We start from the raw sequence: 21,953 nt of genomic DNA on the forward strand, positions 1-21,953 counted from the left end.
ACTTCCTCATTGCAAAATGAGAATTACTTCAAACTTCCAAACCAATATGCATCTACTGAATTTTTTAAAAATGAAGTTGAGTTTGCCATATTTTAGGAATAACTTAAATGATTGATACTTTGGAGGATTAATAGAAACCCTGCTAATTTGAAATTAATTTCTGGGAATTCTTTTGTGCCCTGAATTCATTTCTCAAATAATCCTTTTGACTCTTACCAAGTTGGTGCCCTTATTTGTTTAGGCATTTTCTCTAATGGATTTCACTTTGAGTTTCAGAGTTCAGACAGAAACTGAAAGGGAAGATAATATAAAGATGTTTCCATGTTTTCTATTTCAATTACCATTTTAAATGGAAAAAATATTTAGTTGTCAGGTCGATGAAGATGACTTAGGAACACAGCACCAAGCAACCCGCCCGGGAAAGAACCATCAATCAGGCACCAAGGGAACTGCCTGTCAGTCAGCGTGGTATCCAGGCCAATCCTGATTCTCAGCCAGTTTCTCTGACCAACTCCAGTGGGACAAAGGACTCTAAAAACCCCTTTTCCTGTCCCAAATCCTCCCTTTCTGCCCTAAACCCCATTAAAAATTCCAGTCTGGACCAGCCCCTGCGTTGTTTCTCTTCAGACCCTCTTCTTGCTCTGCTGGTCTGATATGAGTTCCACCTGGGAGTGAGATCTCAATAAAGCCTCATTCAGCAGCCTTTTTAAATCTGCCTCCTTTTCATCTCCGATGTCTGACCTAATTACATTAGTTATTTGCCATTTATCTTTGACCTTTCAAGGTAGCTGTAAATGGAAAAATGTCCCTGGATTTAGGCCACAGCCTGGAGCCTGAGAACATTTCCAAACCTCAGCAAGTCCTTGATTGCTGATGAAGAAGACAGGACCTCAAAGGGTGCAGCTGTGGTCTTCTCAGTGTGGCTTCTTTATTGAGTAAAGAATAAACATTTAACAAAACAAAAACTTTTAACATACTCAGATTATTCCCCAACATCCTGTTGGCCCACAGCATGGACCCTTAACTCTTTCTATTCATTTAAGCCCCCAACCATGTTGCATGGGAATCATGATGACTTCAGCTTCTTAAATCAGAATCCCTTGCATGGAACACAAGATTCCTGTTTTCCTGAATTCTGTCTCATAGTTGCCTACATTTAAAAATTTTTTGTTCTGGGGATTGAACCCAGGGATACTTTACCACTGAGCTATATCCCCAGCCATTTTTACTTTTTATTTCAAGACGGGTCTTTCTAAGTTGCTTAGGGCCTAGATAAATTGTTGAGGCTGGCCTTGAACTTGTGATCATCTTGTTTCAACCTTCCAAATCAGTGGGATTATAAGTGTGTGCTACCATGCCTGGCTCAGTTGCCTATATTTTAGCAAATCTTCATTGTGCCACACTGTGCACAAAGTTAATAAATAAAGTACAATTACCACAGTTTTATCATGTAACACCAGAGCTTTGAAAACCTAATTCAAACTTAAGTTACCATAGTGTATAAAGCACAAATTCCACTGCTAGCTCTTCAATCTATAAGTCATTACCTATGCAACAGGTGTCATCACTCTCAGTAACCAGTCATGACACTAATTTCAATACTGAATTTCAGTGAATTTCCTCTTTTCACCTACCTTGCAGAGAGGCAGTGATGCTGCTTGTATCCAAGCCAAGAAGCAACTGGAAATTCAGTCATTCTCTATGCCATCATGAGAATCTCTCCAGATGTTAACATATACATTATCAATTAAGAAAATCACAGATTCATGGACTTTTAAAACTGGAGTAATACTAAACTCCTTATTTATTTAAAAGGTGAGTAAGCCGATATCAAAGATATTGGCAACTTGTCAAGAGTTTCTAGAATTCAATTCTCGTTTCTCAGGTCAATAAATTAGACTGGATTTCTTCTGCATTCTTGTCTGATGATACAAACTGTTATACAATGCATAATATCATCAGTATTTTGCTTGGTTTCTGTCACATAAAATATGGTTTGTTGTGATTTTTGTGAAATTTTTCTAATGAAAATAATTGTTGATGATAACTGGACAGAAAATAATATAAAATCTTTTTGGATACTTAACATAAATCAAGGTGATCTTTTTAATGTGAGGGTGTTGAATCCCAATGCAAAGAAAAGACCATCAACTCCAATTTTAAATCAAATTAAAGCAAGCTTGTATTTGTGTACGTAAAGAAAGCTGATCAGCAGCTATCTCTCCTAACACAGGCTAGAGATCAGCAACCCAGCTCTCCAGGAACAAGGTTTTATAGCACAAAAAGTTGCAAAGGGGGGTCTATTGATAACTTACAGATAACAGGATTTTGACAAGCATAATACAAAGGCAGTTAGTAAGTTAATGATCTACATGGCTTAACATTTCAAGGTAGGGAATAAATTTAGATCCCAATATCAGAATTTATGAGGCATTGCTGAGATTTCAGAGAGGGTTGTTATCTGGTCAGGGGGAGCCAGGCCTGCGTGAGTTCAAGGCATGGGCAGGAATTCCAAACAAGTTTAGAAATTGCAGTAATTTATAGGAAAAAAGAAATTAACTTTTCATGACTTTGTGATGAGATGGCTCCCTAACATAAAATGGAATTAGGCTGGGTTCATCAAGGGTAATTCATACAAAATTACAGAGGAATTTAAGAATGTTTTTTAAGAAATAACAGTTTTAGATAGACAATTGTGAGGAAGATAATCATCATACAAGCTAAACTCAGAATGTTCTTCCATATGCTCCAAGGCGAGAGATCAAGGCCCTGGATTATCAAGAATTCTTCACCAGTACATCTGAAATTCAACACAAATAAAGTTATAATTTCATTCCTAGTATCTGTCAAATTTTACTCAATATATTTACTGTTTCTTTTTCCAAGAAGCCTACAGTTAAGCAGGATGTTATCCCTTCATATCTTATAATTAACAATCATTAAATGGTTGGATATTAACAATTTTGCTAGATAATATGCCAAGCAATTTGCACCCAAATGCTTAGTTAAACCCTAAAACAATCTAAAGGGGTATTGATATTATACATATTTTAAAGAGGAGAATTAGGATTCACAACCTTGGCCAAATTTGCAGTCACACTATGAACCAAGTTTCCAGCTTCCACAGATATACTCATTTCCAAATGTGTAATGCTACTCTCTTCAAAGGAAATATTGTTCAGGTAACTTTTCACTTACTCCTGATAGAGAACCCTCATCTTTAACTGATGACCTCTGTGTACCTTGCTAAGATGATCAAAGATTCCCATAGTTCTACTCATCCACAAGACAGCCATTCAAAGAAAACAGGCTAAGAATTATAAAACAAGGACCACGGAGGAGCAAGGGCTTCCAGTTAGAGTTATACTCTACAGGCTCTTGCACCAAGACTGTTATGAGCATTGCAGATACTGAGCTACAGAAAGATACAACAGGACCGGTAATCAGCCAAATCTTAAGTAGCAGCTGGAGCAGAGATGGATGCAGTATTTTGCCACAGGTTAAAAAGTGGCTATTATTAAAAAGAAACCCCATGGAGCCACAATTATTGCCTGCTGCCATTCTTGTGCATCTCTTCAAATTTAGAAATTAAAAAAAAAAAATCCATGGCCTCTCTTTCCTGGAAGAGAAGCTTCCTCCTTTGCCTTGTGAGGATGAGCCTTATATAAGTGTGAAGCCCATGGTGGCTACTTATCTGGTCCTTCTTTTCCCATACACTTCATCCTGACCAGCAATGTGACACTGACTTTGTGTTACAAAGATTTCACACCCAGATCAAACCAGAATTAAGGGGGAAAGAAAGAAAACTTTCACAGAATTTTTCCTGTCAGTAATTAATAATAGAGATTTGTTACTACTAAGAATTATTTTAATACTATTTGGAAAATCTATGAGTTTAACATACTGGCATTCTCTTTTCTCTTGTTAATTCAAAACCACAACTAAAATATCAATCTTTCAAAAGCTGAAAACAGATAATTCTCCACATTAAATACAATTTTGAATGCAGTCAAATACATGCACAGCCTGTTCCCATGCATTACTAGTGCACAATGGCTGACTTTAAGAGTGAAAAAACATAGATTCAGAAACTCTTGTTGGCCCTGGAAGGACTCAGATTTTTTCTAAGACCAGGAGACTTTCAATATCACACCACAGTAGAAAGTAAGCAAATCCTTTAGGACACAAACTTACATCAAAAAGCTGGGGCGGCAGTTGCTCATTGTTGTATTGGGTCCTGAACAGAACTTTTGTTCCAAAAATTCATTATGCTGCAAAGCCTGTAATACAAGGGGGAACAGAACAAGGTAAACACTTTCAAATTTCAAAGGCTGAGGTAGGAGAATTGCAAGTTCAAGGTCAGCTTGGGCAACTCAACTTAGCCAGATCCTGTGTCATGATAAAAGAAAAAGGGCTGGAGATATACCAAAGTGTTAGAGCACATGCTGAGCATGCACAAGGGACTGGGTTCACTCCCTAGTACCGCAAAAGAGAAAAACAAAAGTGCCAAAGAAGTATCTCAGTCACATCCTCCAGATTAATCTTCAAAAGGCCTAGTGTTATGATGTTTTAAATTGGCCAAGAAGAGAGACTTCTGGTTGTTATTGCCCCATATTTATTTTCTTCTTTCCCAATATTTTAACCCCACAAACAGTGTATTCCAAATAATGCATTGGTGCTTAATGGATATTGTTGATTTAAGGTAATAATATTTTCTTGTTTGCTTCAGCCAAAATCAATTATAAATCTGGTAGTTAAAATTTGATTGTACTGTGTTAAGACACAGTTTTCTTTGGAGCCAATTAACTTGCTAAACCCAGTATGGCTCTGAGTATTACAATGTCTTTGTTTCTCTTCTAATTTCCTTTTTAGTATATGCTATGTATTCTAGTCTCCCATCCTTCATTTATTGCCTTATTGAACTGAATATGATTTTCATTCATTAGTGAATCTTTCCCCTTTACTGAGAGATTTCTTCCAACTCTTCATCTCCTTCAAACAATGAGATGACTTCCTCAGATGACTGAGGAAAACCCCAGATGAATTCCTGACCTTGTGCTTACCAAGGCTAACAGGAAATACTCATGCATTTCTCCTGAAAGACAGTTCCTAGATGGGAGAGACTCACAGTTCATGGACGGGAAATTAGAGGGTTGGGCTTGATTTTGTTTGTTCCCAGCTTGGGAATCCAGTTACAATGGCAGATGAAGACAACTTACCATATAGCCATAATGAGGAATACTGAAGTACTGAAGCCAGGAGAGCTGAGGTGTCATGGTTTCAAAATTCAATGACATACCCAAGAAAACCTATGAAAAGCAAAACCAAATATCAGAACCAGTTCAGTGTTTTCATGAGGAACTCTGGGCAAGGCCCTCTACAAGAACTCCACAACCTTCTTAACATTTCTGCTAGGATCTACTCTTTCTTGAAATTTTTTCCACTTACTCTAAACACTAATCTTTGTTCTTTGCATGTCTATTACTTGTGCATAACTGAGGCAGTTTATGATATTAAAAGAAGGATAATATAAACTATATTATACATTTCAATTATTTCAAAGATTTTGGGAAATATACCTATAATCTGTATAGTATGTTCCACATAGTTGGAAAATTCTTAATTATCAGGATTATGTCATCAGCTTTCTCTGTAACTGCACACAATGGAAGATTAAGGAATACAACTGTCTCTTGGTTATCTGAAGAATTATTTCCAGAACTCACCTATCCATCGCTCCCCAAATTTGCAGATGCTTAAGTCCCTTACTTTTAAAATGGCATAGTTTTTTTATGTAACCCATGTACATTCTTTATGCTGTAAATATACATATCCTATCTATTTTAAATCATTTCCATGTCTTATGATACCTAACACAATGTAAATGCTATGTGTGTTATACAGGATGGCTTAGATAAGAAAAGAATAACTATACATATTCAGTCCAGCCACAATTTTTGTTCTGTTATAGTTTCAATCTGTGGTAAGCTGAATCTTTGGATGCTGAACCCATAGACACGAAAGTCTGACTACATTGACTATTCAAATTGCACCACCACTATCTGTTCCCCTAATAAACCTGACCATCTAGGAACATATGCCAGACAATCCTGAGCATTACACACCCCTCTCTATTTCCACATGATATGATTTGTTATTTATAAGGATCTATGCAGAGTTTCTGTGACTTTTGGAGTAATTTGGGATTCATAATGTAGGCTTAAGGTAACCCAAAGCATAAAATTAATAAAGAAGAAAATATAGTGAAGTATAACAGAAAATATGGTCAATACATTCACCTAAAGCTAACAGAAAGCAGTATCACAATAAAGACAACAAGAGGGAATGCTTAAGATGAAAAAAGAGACACCTCTGAGGTCTACATAACACTTGACTCAACTGGTGCAAGGTGCCTTGGGACATGCAAAACAATGACCGGTGCTGTACTGGGCCTACACATATTTACTCTTGAAGACTCCATGTGTTTAGTATATAACACTGCATCCCTAAGTAAAATGTGGTTTTGTGATCGGCTTCTAAACTTTTTCTTTTCTTTTTTTTTTTATTAGTTGTTCAAAACATTACAAAGCTCTTGACATTGGCTTCTAAACTTCCACACAGAAATGCTTATATGTCAATCAGTCCGAGCACCAAATAAAGCAAACAAAACACATTAATTTATTGACGAACACTTCATTTACTGAAGGACAGTATAGGAAATATAAATAAGACATTAGTTTCTCAATGTATAGGAAATATAAATAAGACATTACTTTCTCAATGATATGCATTGATAGTTGCCAAATTTAGAAATGGAAAATTAAACTCTGGCAAGTATGCATCATTGAAAGGCATCTGCTCCTACTGTAGCAGAAAGGATGTATTAATGGTTAGGCACTCCTGTTTAGTTCACGTCATAGTGGTAAGTAGTTCCATTCATCTGTTGATTCATCATTGTGAGTGCAAACTTTAGGGGCATGTAAGATTAGAACTAAGTATCCATTGGAAACAAAATAAGAGCAGAGAAATATTGACATAAGTGATCATCAGGAAGTGACCTATAGATTTAAGCTCTATCAGTGGTTCCTACTCTGGTGTGTTGTCAAAAATAAATATTTCTCATGTTTTTATGTGTGCATGTGTGAGAGAGAGATGGAAATATTCATGCAATGAAACTAGGGGGAAATAAAACATAATATATAGGTTTGGAAATTTTCCACTATTTTCAAAACTCAGACTCCCTATGCTGCACACTCATGAAGCAGTGAATATCACAGTATTCACTCTGACCTTGGAGAGTAGTGAGTCCAACCAAACCATCTCTGCTGTGGGTAACAGCTGGCAAATCTCTAATATCAGTGTCAAAGGCAGGCAAGTAACCTGTCGTTTTTATGAGGAAATGGGACAATGATAGTTTCTCTGGATTATGAAGTTCCAATTTATCAAGGTGAATGTGCATGAAGAAACAAAGATGAAAATTCCCTCTCACAGAAGCACAGTTCCCACTCACCAGCATAAACACAAAATAGACGATCACCAGAAGTGTTTTTCCAGATGCTGCATTCTCATGTATTCCTATAGCCAGGATCATGGCAGTGGTGGAATAAGCCACCATCAAAGTCGTAATCATTGTAATGAGGAAAGCTGTTATCCCCCGTTTCAGCCCTCAGAAAGAAAAGAAGGGGTCAGTGCAGCTGTCTAGGTCACCTTATATTTCAGACTGTTCAACATGCAAAGAACAGTGTAATTTCCCAATCAACTAATATCAAAATGAAAAAAAAAGATACACATGACCCAACTATCATGATTCATGCTTTCATTTTTCCCTCGCTATAACTGCACAAAGTTATCACAGTATTCTTTCATACATTTACTGATGAAGGACCTTTCCATGTAACACCTACTCTTCTTTACATGTAATTATGATCAATATCTGAGTTGCTGAGGTGGAGAGATACAGGCAACACAAATGGCTAAAATTCTATTGTCTAAGGAAACTCAAGAGCATATTCATGTACCCAGACATCTCCACATTGTTCACTGTTTGCTGCAACTGCATTAGTGAAGAAAGTGGGGTTGGGATTCCACAAGTGGATTTAGTGCCTTGGGAAATGGAGAGTTTCTCCATAATGGAAGACTTCCCTAGACAAACGATCACATGGCTCTGTGATGGAGAATGGGTTAGATTAAGTAACTACTTTATAAACAATAATGCGCTAATGCTCTTGGGTCATATAGTGTGCAGATTTTGAAACAGCTTCAAGAACATCAAACAAGAGTCTGAGGGTCTAGATTTCATGACAAATTCATTATGACAACTTTTTTTAAAAAAAAAGATATTTATTTTTTAGTCGTAATTAGACACAATACCTTTATTTTATTTATTTTTATGTGGTGCTGAGGATCAAGCCCAGGACCTCACAAGTGCTAGGCAAGCGCTCTACTGCTGAGTCACAACCCTAGTCCTATGATCACTCTTTTTTTGTAAAATGGGAGATTTAAGCTCTATCAGTGGTTCTTACTCTGGTGTGTTGTCAATAATAGATACTTCTGGTGTGTTTATGTGTGTGTGTGTGTGTGTGTGTGTGTGATATGGAAATACTCATGCAATGAAACTGGGAGGAAATCTGAGCATAATGCACAAATGCATCATTCTATATCCATCAAACAAGTAGTTTTGTTAAATCAATCTATTTTAAAAATCACCATCTTTCTTTCACCATAGAAGGAGACAGGGAAAGAATGTATGTGTGTGTTGATTATTTATGGCTCACAATGTATCTCTATAGATACTCGAGATATTACCTATCTATGTATATTTTATCTCCATATAGAGATATACGTAGAGATACAGAGAAGAAATGTAGATATATAGGCAATAAATATCAGTTCCTCTAGCATAGCTTCAAATCGTTTTATAAATTCCCTTGATATTTGTGTATGACACACAGCATTTCTCAAAAAAAAAAGTAGTTTTAAAAAAGAGTTTTAAAGTTTGTTGGACTGCTTACAGGTATGCATGACTGAAAACGCGGCTACTTGGAAGACTGAGGCAACAGGCTCACAAGTTCAAGGCTAGCCTGGACAACTTATCAAGATTAAAATGCCTCATATTAAAGTAAAAATAAAATGGAATGGTTCAGAACTTTCCTAGTGAGCTTATACCTTAGGTTCAATCCTCAGTATACCTCTGCCCACCTCCGACCACCACACACAAGTTTGTTTTTTTTAAAAAAGTCTGAACAATGCCCACATTTAGCAGCTATATTAGAGATGATAAAATGTTTCCATAGCTTTTGGCTTGGTTTGTAATTTGGAGAAACATGAACTTGTTTACAGAGAATTTAGAAATTAGCATCACCTCATATTTTAGGACTAAAGAAACATCCATTTTGTCTTGTTACTTACCTAACATCAAGTATAGCACAAGAGTAAATATAAAACTTGGAAAAAAACCTCCCAAATAGTAAATCAAATAACAGTTTTCCAAGGAAATAAGATGACACCCTATAGTATCCATTGAGGTACTCGTGTCTGCAGAACAAAAACACACACCACACATCCCAGATTAGTCCAAGAGGCACAGCCCAGATGAGATGCTGCTGTGCAGACTCCTGCTGCCACCAGGTCTGACATTGCAGATGCCCACAGGCTCCAGACTGAACCCCTACACCCTTCTCTACCTCAGGTGCAGTCTCTCTGGGGCATTAGCCCCACAAGGCTCTTGCTGTGACCCTCTCATGACAGCACCCCTCCTGCTGCCACCCATTCTGGCCTACATCACCCCTCCAGAGACATAGTCTTCATCTTCTCACTCTCCTCAGAAGACCTGCTTCTACTCTGAGGACGGCTCTGCTTGAAGAGCAGCACTCAAGGGGCTAATCCCAATGGTAGCACAGACTTTTCTTCTCCTCAATTCTGAGTGTGAAGAATTTGACACTAATATTTTCCAAAGCCTCAATGTAAGTGCACATCCCTAAACTCCTTTTTACTTCTGCTATTCTCATGGGACAAAAGAAAAAAAAAATCTTCTTCCTTCAATGATCACACCTCAACCTGCAAGCCTGTCAGCTTCCAAATCCTCATCTTCTTCCTAAGTTCTCCTGTAATTTCAAACTCTTCCACCAGTGTCTTTATTCCTTCCCTCTGATGATTCCTGCCCTTGGCATGTAAGTATGGGAAAATCTCTTCCATCTTTGAAAACAGAAGACACAAAAACAGCCAGCTTTTTACTGGAAGGCTGCCCTCTGGCCACTTCTACTCCTTCATCCACCAAGGACAGCACTTCCTTAAACTCTTTGTCACTTTTACTTCCCACCTCTGATTTGCATTAAATCTCTACCAAGCTTCTTAAACTTTTCCCATGACTGCTACCATGACCTGTTATTTGCTAAAAACAAAAAAAGGTAATTTCAGCCCCTTTATTACTCATTTTCCCTGTAACACTGGAATTCACTGACCACATCTAACACTGAAACTCTGTTTTCCCTCAGTAACATGCCCAACTTCCTCTTGATTTTCCAGTCCATCCCTGAGTGCTTCTTCTCCATTAATATTAGCAATCCCTATACAGACTTCAAAAGCTCAAGTTGCACTTTACATGTATATACAATTTGCATTTGTCAATTAAATGAACTAAGAAATAAAACAATACTAGTAATCTCCCAGAGTAAATTCTTGGCTCAATTCTGAATGTTATCAGTTTGACCAGAGGGTCTGATGCTACTTCCCAGAGTGGAAACCTACTCACATAAAAAGATTCCTCTCCATCAGGAAGATCTCCCTGGCTGAGACACTCGTGACACATTGGAAGACAGTTAGCACATAGAGTGACCAGGCTCTGCAGAAGAGGAACAAAAGCCCTACTGTTAATTCAATACACTTAGGAAAGTTTTGTACTCACAGAACTTTTTATATCTGTAATGATATAACATTAAATTGATTTTTTAAAAAATAAAGGTTATAATAGACAGGGATGTCTATTTAAAAAATGTTAAAATAGAGACCCAGGAGTCTCTGCCCACTTCTGTGTCTCCATAGTGGTGACTTTGTGACTATATATTGTAGTACAGTTTTTGAGGTATGTGACATTTTGCTGAGCAATTATGTTTGGAGACAGCCATTAAAAAGTCTCAACAAGAAAAGAGATTTTTAAGGGCACATTATAAAACACTTCATAGGTAACAATCATTGCAGTAACCTAAGTGCTATTCAAGTAAAAGGAAATCCCAAATCCTACCCACCTATCCTACACTCTTATATTATCCTTAAAGAAAAAAGAGGGCAGTAAAATGCTATATCCTTAATGCTCCTTTTTGTTCTAAAATCCTAGACAAGTTGGGGAACAATGAGAACTGCCTGGGCCAAAATTTCCATATATATATATCTATATATATAGATATATCTATCTATCTATCTATCTATCTATCTATATATATATATATATATAGATATAGATATATATAGATATAGATATAGATATATAGATATAGATATATAGATATAGATATAGATAGATATAGATAGATATAGATAGATAGATAGATATAGATATATATAAAATCTTGAGGTGCTCTGGCTCTCTCTCACTTATGCTAGGAACTAGGGCAAGTTAGTGTTACCTGTTGAAAGTTACTTTCTTACACTTGTTCCTGGACAGCTATTCCTTGGGATGCTGGTCTTGCAAGTGATAGATGGTAGATAGACATGGGTGGTAGGAATAAGCAGCTAAGAGGTTAATTCCCATGTTGAAAACCTGAGCTGAGTACACAAAATAACCCCAAGTAACAATAGTAACACAAGGAGAAAAGTAAGTTAATGCTGGTACTGTAGTTGCTTCTATAACCTCACCTATCGAACTTGCCTCCCTGCAGTAACTGTTGCAGACCAGAGCACAGGGGAGAGTGAATTGCTCATCAGGCAGCCACCACTGAACAGTGTGGAGACAGATAAAAGATATTACTTTCTGGTGAAGTCCCAGCAGCACTAAGTGCAGCAGAGGAACACCAGCCCACTGCCACTGGACCTTGCCCACAAGTATTTCTCAATAAACTCTATAACTTCTTTGCTCTCTAAACATTCTACCCCTTTTCCCTAGCACAGCTGGGCAGAAATGAGTACAATTCTCAAGTCAAACTAATTAAAACATATCAATGAAACTGGCTCACAAACAAACAAAAAAGATAGGCTATCTGGATTACATCAAAATTAAAAACATTTTATACATCAAAGGCACTAACAATAGAGTGAAGACAGCCTATAGAATGAAAGAAAATATTTGCAAATCATGTATCTGATTAGGGATTCATAATCCAGGAATATAAAAAAAAACTACAACTCAACTATAGCAACAATAAACTCTCCAAATAATCCAATTTAATTAGCAAAAAAATTAAATAGACATTTCTCCAAAGATCCAGTAGAAATATATTATTTAAAGAAAGAAAAAAAAATTACATGTTCTGGTGGGGAGGTGGAGATATTGGAACCCTATGTACTGTTGGTAAAAATGTAGATGGGAGGATCCAAAATGGCAGGCTAGAGGGAGGCTGCATTCCTTGTTACTCCATGACTTGGGATTTAAGCAGTGGGAATAATATTTCTCTGCAAGTTATTAGAGGACTCTCGACAGCTTCTCCCATGCAGGAATCCTGGCTGATGGCCCATGCAAGACTCCCATCTGATGGCCCAGGCAGGACAACAGGCATCAGCGCCCACACAGGTCTCCCAGGTGCTACTCCTGTGCAGGACACCTGGCCACCTGTGTGGACCCCTATCTACCATCACGGGGCTTTCCTGGTTGCCTTCATCTTGGGACACTGCAAATGCTATCATCTGAGGACATCAGACAGGATCTAGAGATAGCTACCCGCCACAACACTGCATGCCACAGAGCTCCATATCTGAACTCGCTTCACAACACCACCGCCCATCCCGACCTGACACCCCATCTCTGAAAGCATCTGCTTCCATCTTGGGACAATTATTCGCCATCCTTAGTTGGGGCAACTCCCACCTGGAGACATTGGCTGAGGCCTAGAAGCAATATCAAGGAGAGGTATTGGCACCTTGCAGGAACACTATAAGCCTATAGAGTAAAACTATAACACCTTGAACTCTCAGTGCTAGAAGGGAAGACACATGAATAATATAAAAAAAAAAACAAGGGGAGAAAGTGTCCCAACAGACCAAGATACTACATTATTAGAATCCATGGCCAGAATAGCAGAAGAAATAACAGAAGGAGTTCAGGATGTAAATAATTAAAATACTCTGTGAATTAAATTATGATATAAGAGAGCAAATACAGGCAGCAAAAGATCATTTCAATAAAGAGCTACATAAGCAAATACTGAAAGCAAAAGATTACTTCAATAAGGAGATAAAGATTCTGAAAATCAATAAACAAACAGAAATCCTTGAAATGAAGGCAATAATAAACCAAATTAAAAACTCAATAGAAAGCATTACCAACAGACTAGAACACTTGGCAGACAGAACCTCAGACAATGAAGACAAAATATACAATCTTGAAAATAAAGTTGACCACACAGTGAAGATGGTAAGAATCCATGAGCTCCACATCTAAGAATTATGGGATAACATGAAAAGACCAAATTTAAGAATTAAGAATTAGTTAGATAGAGGAAGGCATAGAGTTACAAACCAAACGAATGAAGAATATATTCAATGAAATAATAGCAGAATAATTTCCAAACCTGAAGAGTGAATTGGAAAATCAAATATAAGAGGCTTACAGGACACAAACTATAAAACATCACAACAAATCTACACCAAGGCATATTATATGAAAATGCCTAGCATACAAAATTAGGAGAGAAATCTAAAAGCCACAAGAGAAAGGAATCACATTATATATAGGGGAATTAGGGTCTCTTCAGATTCTTCAACCCAGACTTTCATAGTTAGACGACCCTGGAATAACATATACCAAGCTCTGAAAGAAAATGGATGCCAACCAAGAATCTTATATCCAGAAAAATTAAGCCATAGATTTGATGATGATATAAAAACCTTCCATAATAAATAAAAGATAAAAGAATTTACAATTAGAAAATCTGCACTATAGACCATCCTTGGCAAAATATCTCATGAGGAGGAAATGAAAACAACAATAAAAATCAGCAAAGGTAGGTATTACACTAAAAGAAAAACCAATCAAAGGTGAAATCAAGTCAAGTTAAATACCAAAAATAAACAAAAATGACCAGGAATACAAATCATGTCTCAATAATAACCCTGAATGTTAATGGCCTAAACACATTAATCAAAAGACACAGACTGGCAGATTGGATTAAAAAAAAAAAAGGACCCAATAATATGTGGCCTTCAAGAATTCATCTCATAGGAAAAGACATCCACAGACTGAAGGTGAAAGGTTGGGAAAAAATATACCATTCACATGTACTGCGGAAATAAGAGAGGGTTTCTATCCTCATACCAAATAAAGTAGACTTCAAGCCAAAGTTAATCAAAAGGGATAAAGAAGGATGTTACATATTGCTTAAGGGAACCATACAACAAAAAGACATAACAATTATAAATGTATATGCACCAAACAATGGAGCATCTATGTTCATCAAATGAACTCTTCTCAACTTTGAGTGTCAAATAGACCACATCACAATAATACTGGGTGACTTTAACACACCTCTTTCACCACTGGATAGATCTTCCAAACAAAAGATAAACAAAGAAACTACAGAACTCAATAATACAATCAATAACTTAGACTTAACAGGCATATATAGATTATTTCGTCCATCAACTAGTGAATACACTTTCTTCTCAGCAGCACATGGATCCTTCTCTAAAATAGACTATATATTATGCCACAAAGCATCTCTTAGCAAATTAAAAAAGGAGAGATATTAATCTGTATTCTATCAGATCATAATGGAATAAAATTAGAAATCAATGATAAAATAAAAAATAGAAGCTACTCCAACACTTGGAGACTAAATAATATGCTTTTGAATGATGAATGGATAGCAGAAGACATTAAAGAGGAGATTAGAAAATTCTTAGAGGTAATGAAAACACAGATACAACATATCAAAATCTCTGAGACACTATGAAGGCAGTACTAAGAGGAAAGTTCATTGCAGGGAGTTCATTCATTAAAAGAAGAAAAAGTCAACAAATAAATGACCTAACATTACATCACAAAGCTCTATAAAAAGAAGAACATACCAATACCAAAAGTATTAGAAGCCAGAAAAATAATTAAAATCAGATTTGAAATAATGAAATCGAAACAAAAGTATCAATTGAAAAAATTGATGAAAAAAAGCTGGTTCTTTGAAAAAATAAATAAAATTGATAAACCCTTAGCCATGCTAATGAAAAGAAGGAGAAAATTCAAATTACTAAAATTTGTGATGATAAAGGAAATATCACAACAAACACTACAGAAATACAGAAGAAAATTAGAAGTTATTTTAAAAATTTGTACTCCAATAAAATAGAAAATATTGAAGACATCAACAAATTTCTAGAGTCATATTATTTACCCAAACTGAGTCAGGACGATATACACGAGTTAATCAGATGAATTACAAGCAATGAAATAGAAGACGTTATCAAAAACCTGTCAACAAAGAAAAGCTCAGGACCAGAAGGATTCCTAGCTGAGTTCTACAGAATTTTCAAGGAAGAATTACTACCAATACTCCTCAAATTATTCCACAAAATAGAAAAAGAGGAAGCCCTTCCAAACTCATTCTATGGGGCCAATATCCCCTAACACCAAAACCAGACAAAGATACATCAAGGAAAGAAAACTTCAGACCAGTAGCTCTAATGAACATAGATGCAAAAATTCTCAATAAAATTCTGGCAAATTGAATACAAAAACATATTTGAAAGATAGTGCACCACAACCAAGAGTGGTTCAACCCAGGGATACAACGTTGGTTCGACATTTGTAAATCAATAAATGCAATTCACCACATCAATGGACTTAAAGATAGGAATCACATGATCATCTCAATAGATCCAGAAAAAGCATTCAACAAAATGCAGCACCCCTTTGTGTTCAAAACACTAGAAGAACTAGGGATAATAGGAACATATCTCAATATTGTAAAAGATATTTATGCTATGCCCAATGCCAACTTCATTCTAAATGAAGAAAAATACAATGCATTTCTTCTAAAAAACTGGAATAAGACAGGGATGCCCTCTTTCACCACTTCTATTTAACATAGTCCTTGAAACTCTAGCCAGGGCAATTAGAGAGATGAAACAAATTAAAGGAATGTGAATGAGAAAAGAAGAACTAAAACTATCACTATATGTTGACAACATGATTCTATACTTAGTGGATCCAAAGGAATGTGAATGAGAAAAGAAGAACTAAAACTATCACTATATGTTGACAACATGATTCTATACTTAGTGGATCCAAAAAATTCCACCAAAAAACTTCTAGAACTAATAAATGAATTTAGCAAAATTGTAGGATGTAAAATCAACACCCATAAATCAAATGCATTTCTGTCCATCAGTGATGAATCCTCTGAAAGTGAAACTAGGAAAACAACCCCATTTACAATAATAATTTATTTGGGAATCCATCTAACAAAAGAGGTTAAAGATGTTTACAGTGAAAACTGCAGAATGCTAAAGAAAGAAAGTAAAGCAGACCTTAGAAGATGGAAAGCTCTCCCTTGTTCTTGGATAGGCAGAATTAATATTGTCAAAATGGCAAAAGCACTATACAGATTTAATGCTATTCCAATAAAAATCCAAATGATATTCTTCATAGAAATAGAAAAAGCAACCATGAAATTCATCTGGAAAATTAAGAAACCCAGAATAGCCAAAGAAATTCTTAGCAAGAAGAGTAAAGCATGTGGCTTCACTGTAACAGAACTTAAACTTTACTGCAGAGAAATAATAACAAAAACAACATGGTATTGGCACCAAAATAGACTTGTAGATTGATATAGCATAGAGGACACAGAGACAAACCCACATAAATATAGTTATCTCATATTAGACAAAGGTGCCAAAAACATACATTGGAGAAAAGATAGCCTCTTCAGTAAACGGTGCTGGGAAACTGAAAATCCATATGCAGCAAAATGAAATTAAGCCTCTATCTCTCACCCGGCATAATTCTCAACTCAAACTAGATTAAAGACCTAGGAATTAGATCAGAGTCCCTGCACCTAATAGAAAAAAAAAAGTAGAACCAAAATCTTCATCATGTCAGATCAGACCCCGACTCCCTTAACAAGACTCCCATAGCTCAAGAAATAAAATAAAGAATCAATAAATGGGATGTATTCAAACTGAAAAGCTTCTTCTTGACAAAAGAAACAATCAGTGAGGTGAGGAGAGAGCCTACAGAAAGGGCACAATTTTGACTGCACACATTTCAGATAGAGTGCTAATCTGCAAAATATATAAAAACTTAATATCAAAAAAAAAACAAGTAACCCAATCAATAAATGGACTTAGGAACTGAACTGGTTCTTCTCAGAAGATGATATACAATTGATCAACAAATACATGAAAAAATGTTCAATATCTCTAGCAATTAGAGAAATGAAAATCAAAACTACTCTAAAATTTCATCTCACTCCAGTCAGAATGGCAGTTATTAAGAACACAAGCAACAATAAATGTTGGTGAGGATGTGGGGAAAAGGCACACTTACACATTGCTGGTTGCAAATTGGTGCAACCACTCTGGAAAGCAATATGAAGATTCCCTGGAAAACTTGGAATGGAACCACCATTTAAACCAGCTATCCCACTCCTGGGTCTATAGCCAAAGAAATTAAAAACAGCATACTACAGTGATGCAGCCACATCAATGTTTATAGCAGCATAATTCACAATAGCTAAATTGTGGAACCAACCTAGATGCCCTTCAGTAGATGAATGAATAAAGAAACTGTGGTATATATACACAATTAAATATTATTCAGCATTAAAAGATAATAAAGTCATGGCATTTGCAGGTAAATGGATGGAGTTGTAGAATATTATGTTAAGTGAAATAAGCCAATCCCCCCAATCAGGAGGCCAAATGTTTTCTCTGATAAGTGGATGCTGATCCATAATGGTGGTGGGGGGGCATGAGATGAATGGAGGAAATTTGGATAGGGCAAAGGGGAGAGAGGAGTGGGGTGGGGAATAGGAAAGATGGTGGAATGAGATCATTACCATTGGTACAATTATTAAGACATAAATGTTGTGACTCTTGCTTTGTGTACAACCAGAGAAATGAAAATTGTGCTCCATAATGTTTAATATGAATTGAAGTGCATTCTGCTATCACATATAAAAATTTAGAATAAATAATAAACTTTTAAAAACATATAAAATGATGTAGCTGCAGTGAAAGATAGCATAGGAGTTCCTCAAAAAATTAAAATTATCATTTGGTCCAACAAGGGTAGGTGCCTATATCGAAGTGCTGCAATCAGGAATTCAGACAAATATTTGTATACCCATAGCAACATTATTAACAACTTAAAGGTGGAAACAACCCACATTTTCAGAAACAGAGGAATGATAAAGAAAATGTAGTATATATTCAATATACTATTATTTAGCCTTAAAATGGACAGAAATTCCAACATATGCTTCAGCTTGTATGATTATTAAGGACATAATGCTAAAGAAAATAAGGCACTAAAGGAGTAATACTGTATCAGTCCATGTGTATGAGGATCTAGAGTGGCCAGATTCAGAGGCAGAATTATAAGGTGGTGGCCAGGGGTTGGGATTGATGTATATGGAGGGTTATTCTTTAATGGGTATGAAGATTCCATTTGAGAAGATGAAAACATCTTCTTGAGCCAGATGGTGGTGATAGTTGCACAATGTGAATGCAACTGATACCACTGAACTGTACACTTAAAAATGGTTAAAAGGACAAAATTTATGTTGTATATTATTTACCACTCAGACATACATTTGAGAAAAAGAAAATTAACTCTTCCCTTCAGTTTGCAATGTGCTCATTCCACCCCCAATAAAACAGTGACATTTATCACATACTCATTATAAATTCAAATTCTTACTGAGTCTTTATAAGCGTGAACAAAGTAACAGTATTTAGATTTACTTACCTATTCTGGATTTCAGTACAATCATTTTTTTAGTTGAAGGAAAGTGCCACCTACTATCAGCCCCAGTATCAATATGATGGTTATCTTTTCAAAAAAATGAAAATAGAGTTGTAATTTTAGGTAATTTTTTCCACTTTATTTATTTATTTACCAGGGATTGAACTCAAGGTCACTTGGCCACTGAGCCAATCCCCAGGCCTATTTTGTATTTTATTTAGAGACAGGGACTCACTGAGTTGCTTAATGCCTCACTGTTGCTCAGGCTGGCTTTGAACTTGTGATCTTCCTGTCTCAGCCTCCAGAGCCATTGGGATAATAGGCTTGTGTTACCACATCTGGCTTTCACATCATTTATTATGATACTATATATGACTATATAACCAGATACCTCTCTGAAGATAAACACTTTAAATGACTTGGTCAGACCCTGGGAGAATACAAAATCATGTGTGTTATTAGATTACTTTCCAAACCAACTTAAAAATGTTTGGGGAACTGACAAGAAAATTGAGCAGACTACTGGACAGGCTAAAATCCCTCCCAGTGTTCACCAGGAATGGCCAGTCCAAGCCCCAGCTCTGATACTGGACATGCAAATGATACACAGTATGGCAGAGTGATGCAGAAAATTACTTGGGGAACAAACTAACATCCAAGTGGGGAAGAGTTCAGACTTGCATGGAACTCTCAACTTTTGCACCAGTGCACATGCATAGTTTCATCCTTCAAGAGGTTCAAATGAAAACAGGATGACTTTACACTCTTATTAAAAATAAATATGGGTTGGGGATATATCTCAGTTGATAAAGTGCTTATCTCACATGCACAAGGCCCTGGGTTTAAGCTGTAGCACTGCAAAAATATAAATAAGTAAATAAATAATGTGTATGAAATTTCAGGGCTGGGTGTGTAGGTTAGCAGGAGAATGCTAGCCTAGCATGTGCAAGACACTGGGTTTGACCCCAGCACCACAAAATGAATAAACAACATTTTAAAAGCATACACACACAAATTTTGACAACAGTATTTTTCATGATAAAGACTAATTGATCTGCAGTATGTATACAGGGTAAAAATGGGAGTTCATAATCTGCTTGAATCAAATGTATGAAATATGATATGTCAAGAGCTTTGTAATGTTTTGAACAACTAATAATAAAAAAAGAATTTAAAAAAATTTTAAAAAAAAAATTTTTTAAAAAGACACATTGTAAGTTGGCTCCCACCTATTCAACCTCTTTTGAGTCCTGGCCTGCATGGGAAATTACATTGTAACTGTCACCAAAGCACTTAACTAGTTTTCTCTGAGGACACCCAAGTGCATCCATTACCGTCTCCTTTGTCTGCTTCTCCTTCAACCTCAGCCAGTGAAGCCTACAGTCAATGTACCCACCTGAGCTAACAGTTCCTCACCATCCTCACCTACTCAGTCTGTGTACAACTCCCAAGTTACTGGGCCAGCACCACTTTTTGTTTTTGAAATTATTTTTTATATATTTTCTGGTTGTTGATAGACCTTTATTTTATTTATTTATACGTGGTACTGAGAATCAAACCCAGTGCCTCACACATGCCATGCAAGTATGCTACCACTGAGCCACGGCCCCAGTCTACCACTTTTCTTTTAAGGATAAAATTCTCAGAGGGATGCTTCAATCAACAAAAGATTAAGGGTCAATTATCATGTTTTATTTGAGGGATTCCACATATAATGATTCATGAGTTAAACATAAAAGTATAGGAAATGGAAGTCTAGAGAAAACAAAATACCTTACCATTTATCTTGAAATCTTCAAAGTTTAAAAGAAATACTCAATATTATAATTGTATCCACACATGAAGTGATTTGTGAAGAACAGTTTAGACAGGCAACAAGCCAAAATAGAAAAACTAAATCATAATCGGAAAAGACTGGTTTGTAAAGACCACAGGCTGGAAACAATATTATTTAAATGTATTATTCGTAAGATGTCTTTCAGTAGAGGACAGAAATTTAGGGTAAAATTCATTCTGTTCCATGCCTTCACTACCCTCAGGGTACATTCACTTCATGTCAGTAGAAAAAGATGGATCTGCCAATGTGTAGGACGCACAGGTGTATGACAATCTATACTTCACTCAGGATAACTTATATTCAGTCTTGCTATCCAGAGGCTCTGCATTCTTTGTTTCTTTAGCATTCACACTTGATATCTTATACTAACACAACACCTGTTCTTTATTTTCAGTCGGTTCTCTACCATACTGGCAAATCAGTGAATCCTATGATCATGTCATGGTTTTCAAAGTATATCTGTGCTATTCTTTCTTATATGAAGAAAGAAAAGACACCAGGCAAAATGAAATTGCATAATGGATCAAATGACTGAGCTTTGAGCAAGTGGCCGCCAGTCTCAGTTTTGAAGAGAAGGATTAGAAAAAGAAATCATCCAAATATTTTATTCTGCTTTTGTTCAAATGTATTGAATGAGTATTTCTCAAGACGTTCTTAGAGAAGTCTGTGTAGTTACTAACAAAATAAATCCATAGTCAAATGTTTAATATGCTCATAGAAAACAATGACTTTCTAAGAGATTAACCACAGGTCTTCTAAATTGGTTTGATCAGGAAATAATTGAACAATAAATCTTATTCAGATCATCCATTCTTTTCAATATCTCCCAAATACAGCCTCTGGTTAGAAATAAAGTCTGAGTCATGTATGTATATATCTAGTTCAAACCAAAGTACAGCTATACATCAAGAGATACAAGATTTATCAGTAGGAAGTTTTAAGTATTTTAACAATTCTATGATCAAAACTTAGAGAAATAAAAATCAGACAAGATTTCAAACCCTATGCCAA

The 21,953-nt window shown here is 36.1% G+C and overlaps 1 pseudogene; it reads right to left on the minus strand.

The window, feature by feature from the left end:
• Nucleotides 1-1,881: 1,881 nt before the first annotated feature.
• LOC124102573 (broad substrate specificity ATP-binding cassette transporter ABCG2-like) overlaps nucleotides 1,882-21,953 on the minus strand; it is a 51,400-nt pseudogene continuing 31,328 nt past the window's right edge.

The sequence above is a fragment of the Marmota monax genome, unplaced genomic scaffold (assembly GCF_021218885.2).
Source record: "Marmota monax isolate L192 unplaced genomic scaffold, Marmota_monax_Labrador192_F-V1.1 WCK01_AAM20220418_F8-fsc00002, whole genome shotgun sequence".
NCBI classification, from domain to species: Eukaryota; Metazoa; Chordata; class Mammalia; order Rodentia; family Sciuridae; genus Marmota; species Marmota monax.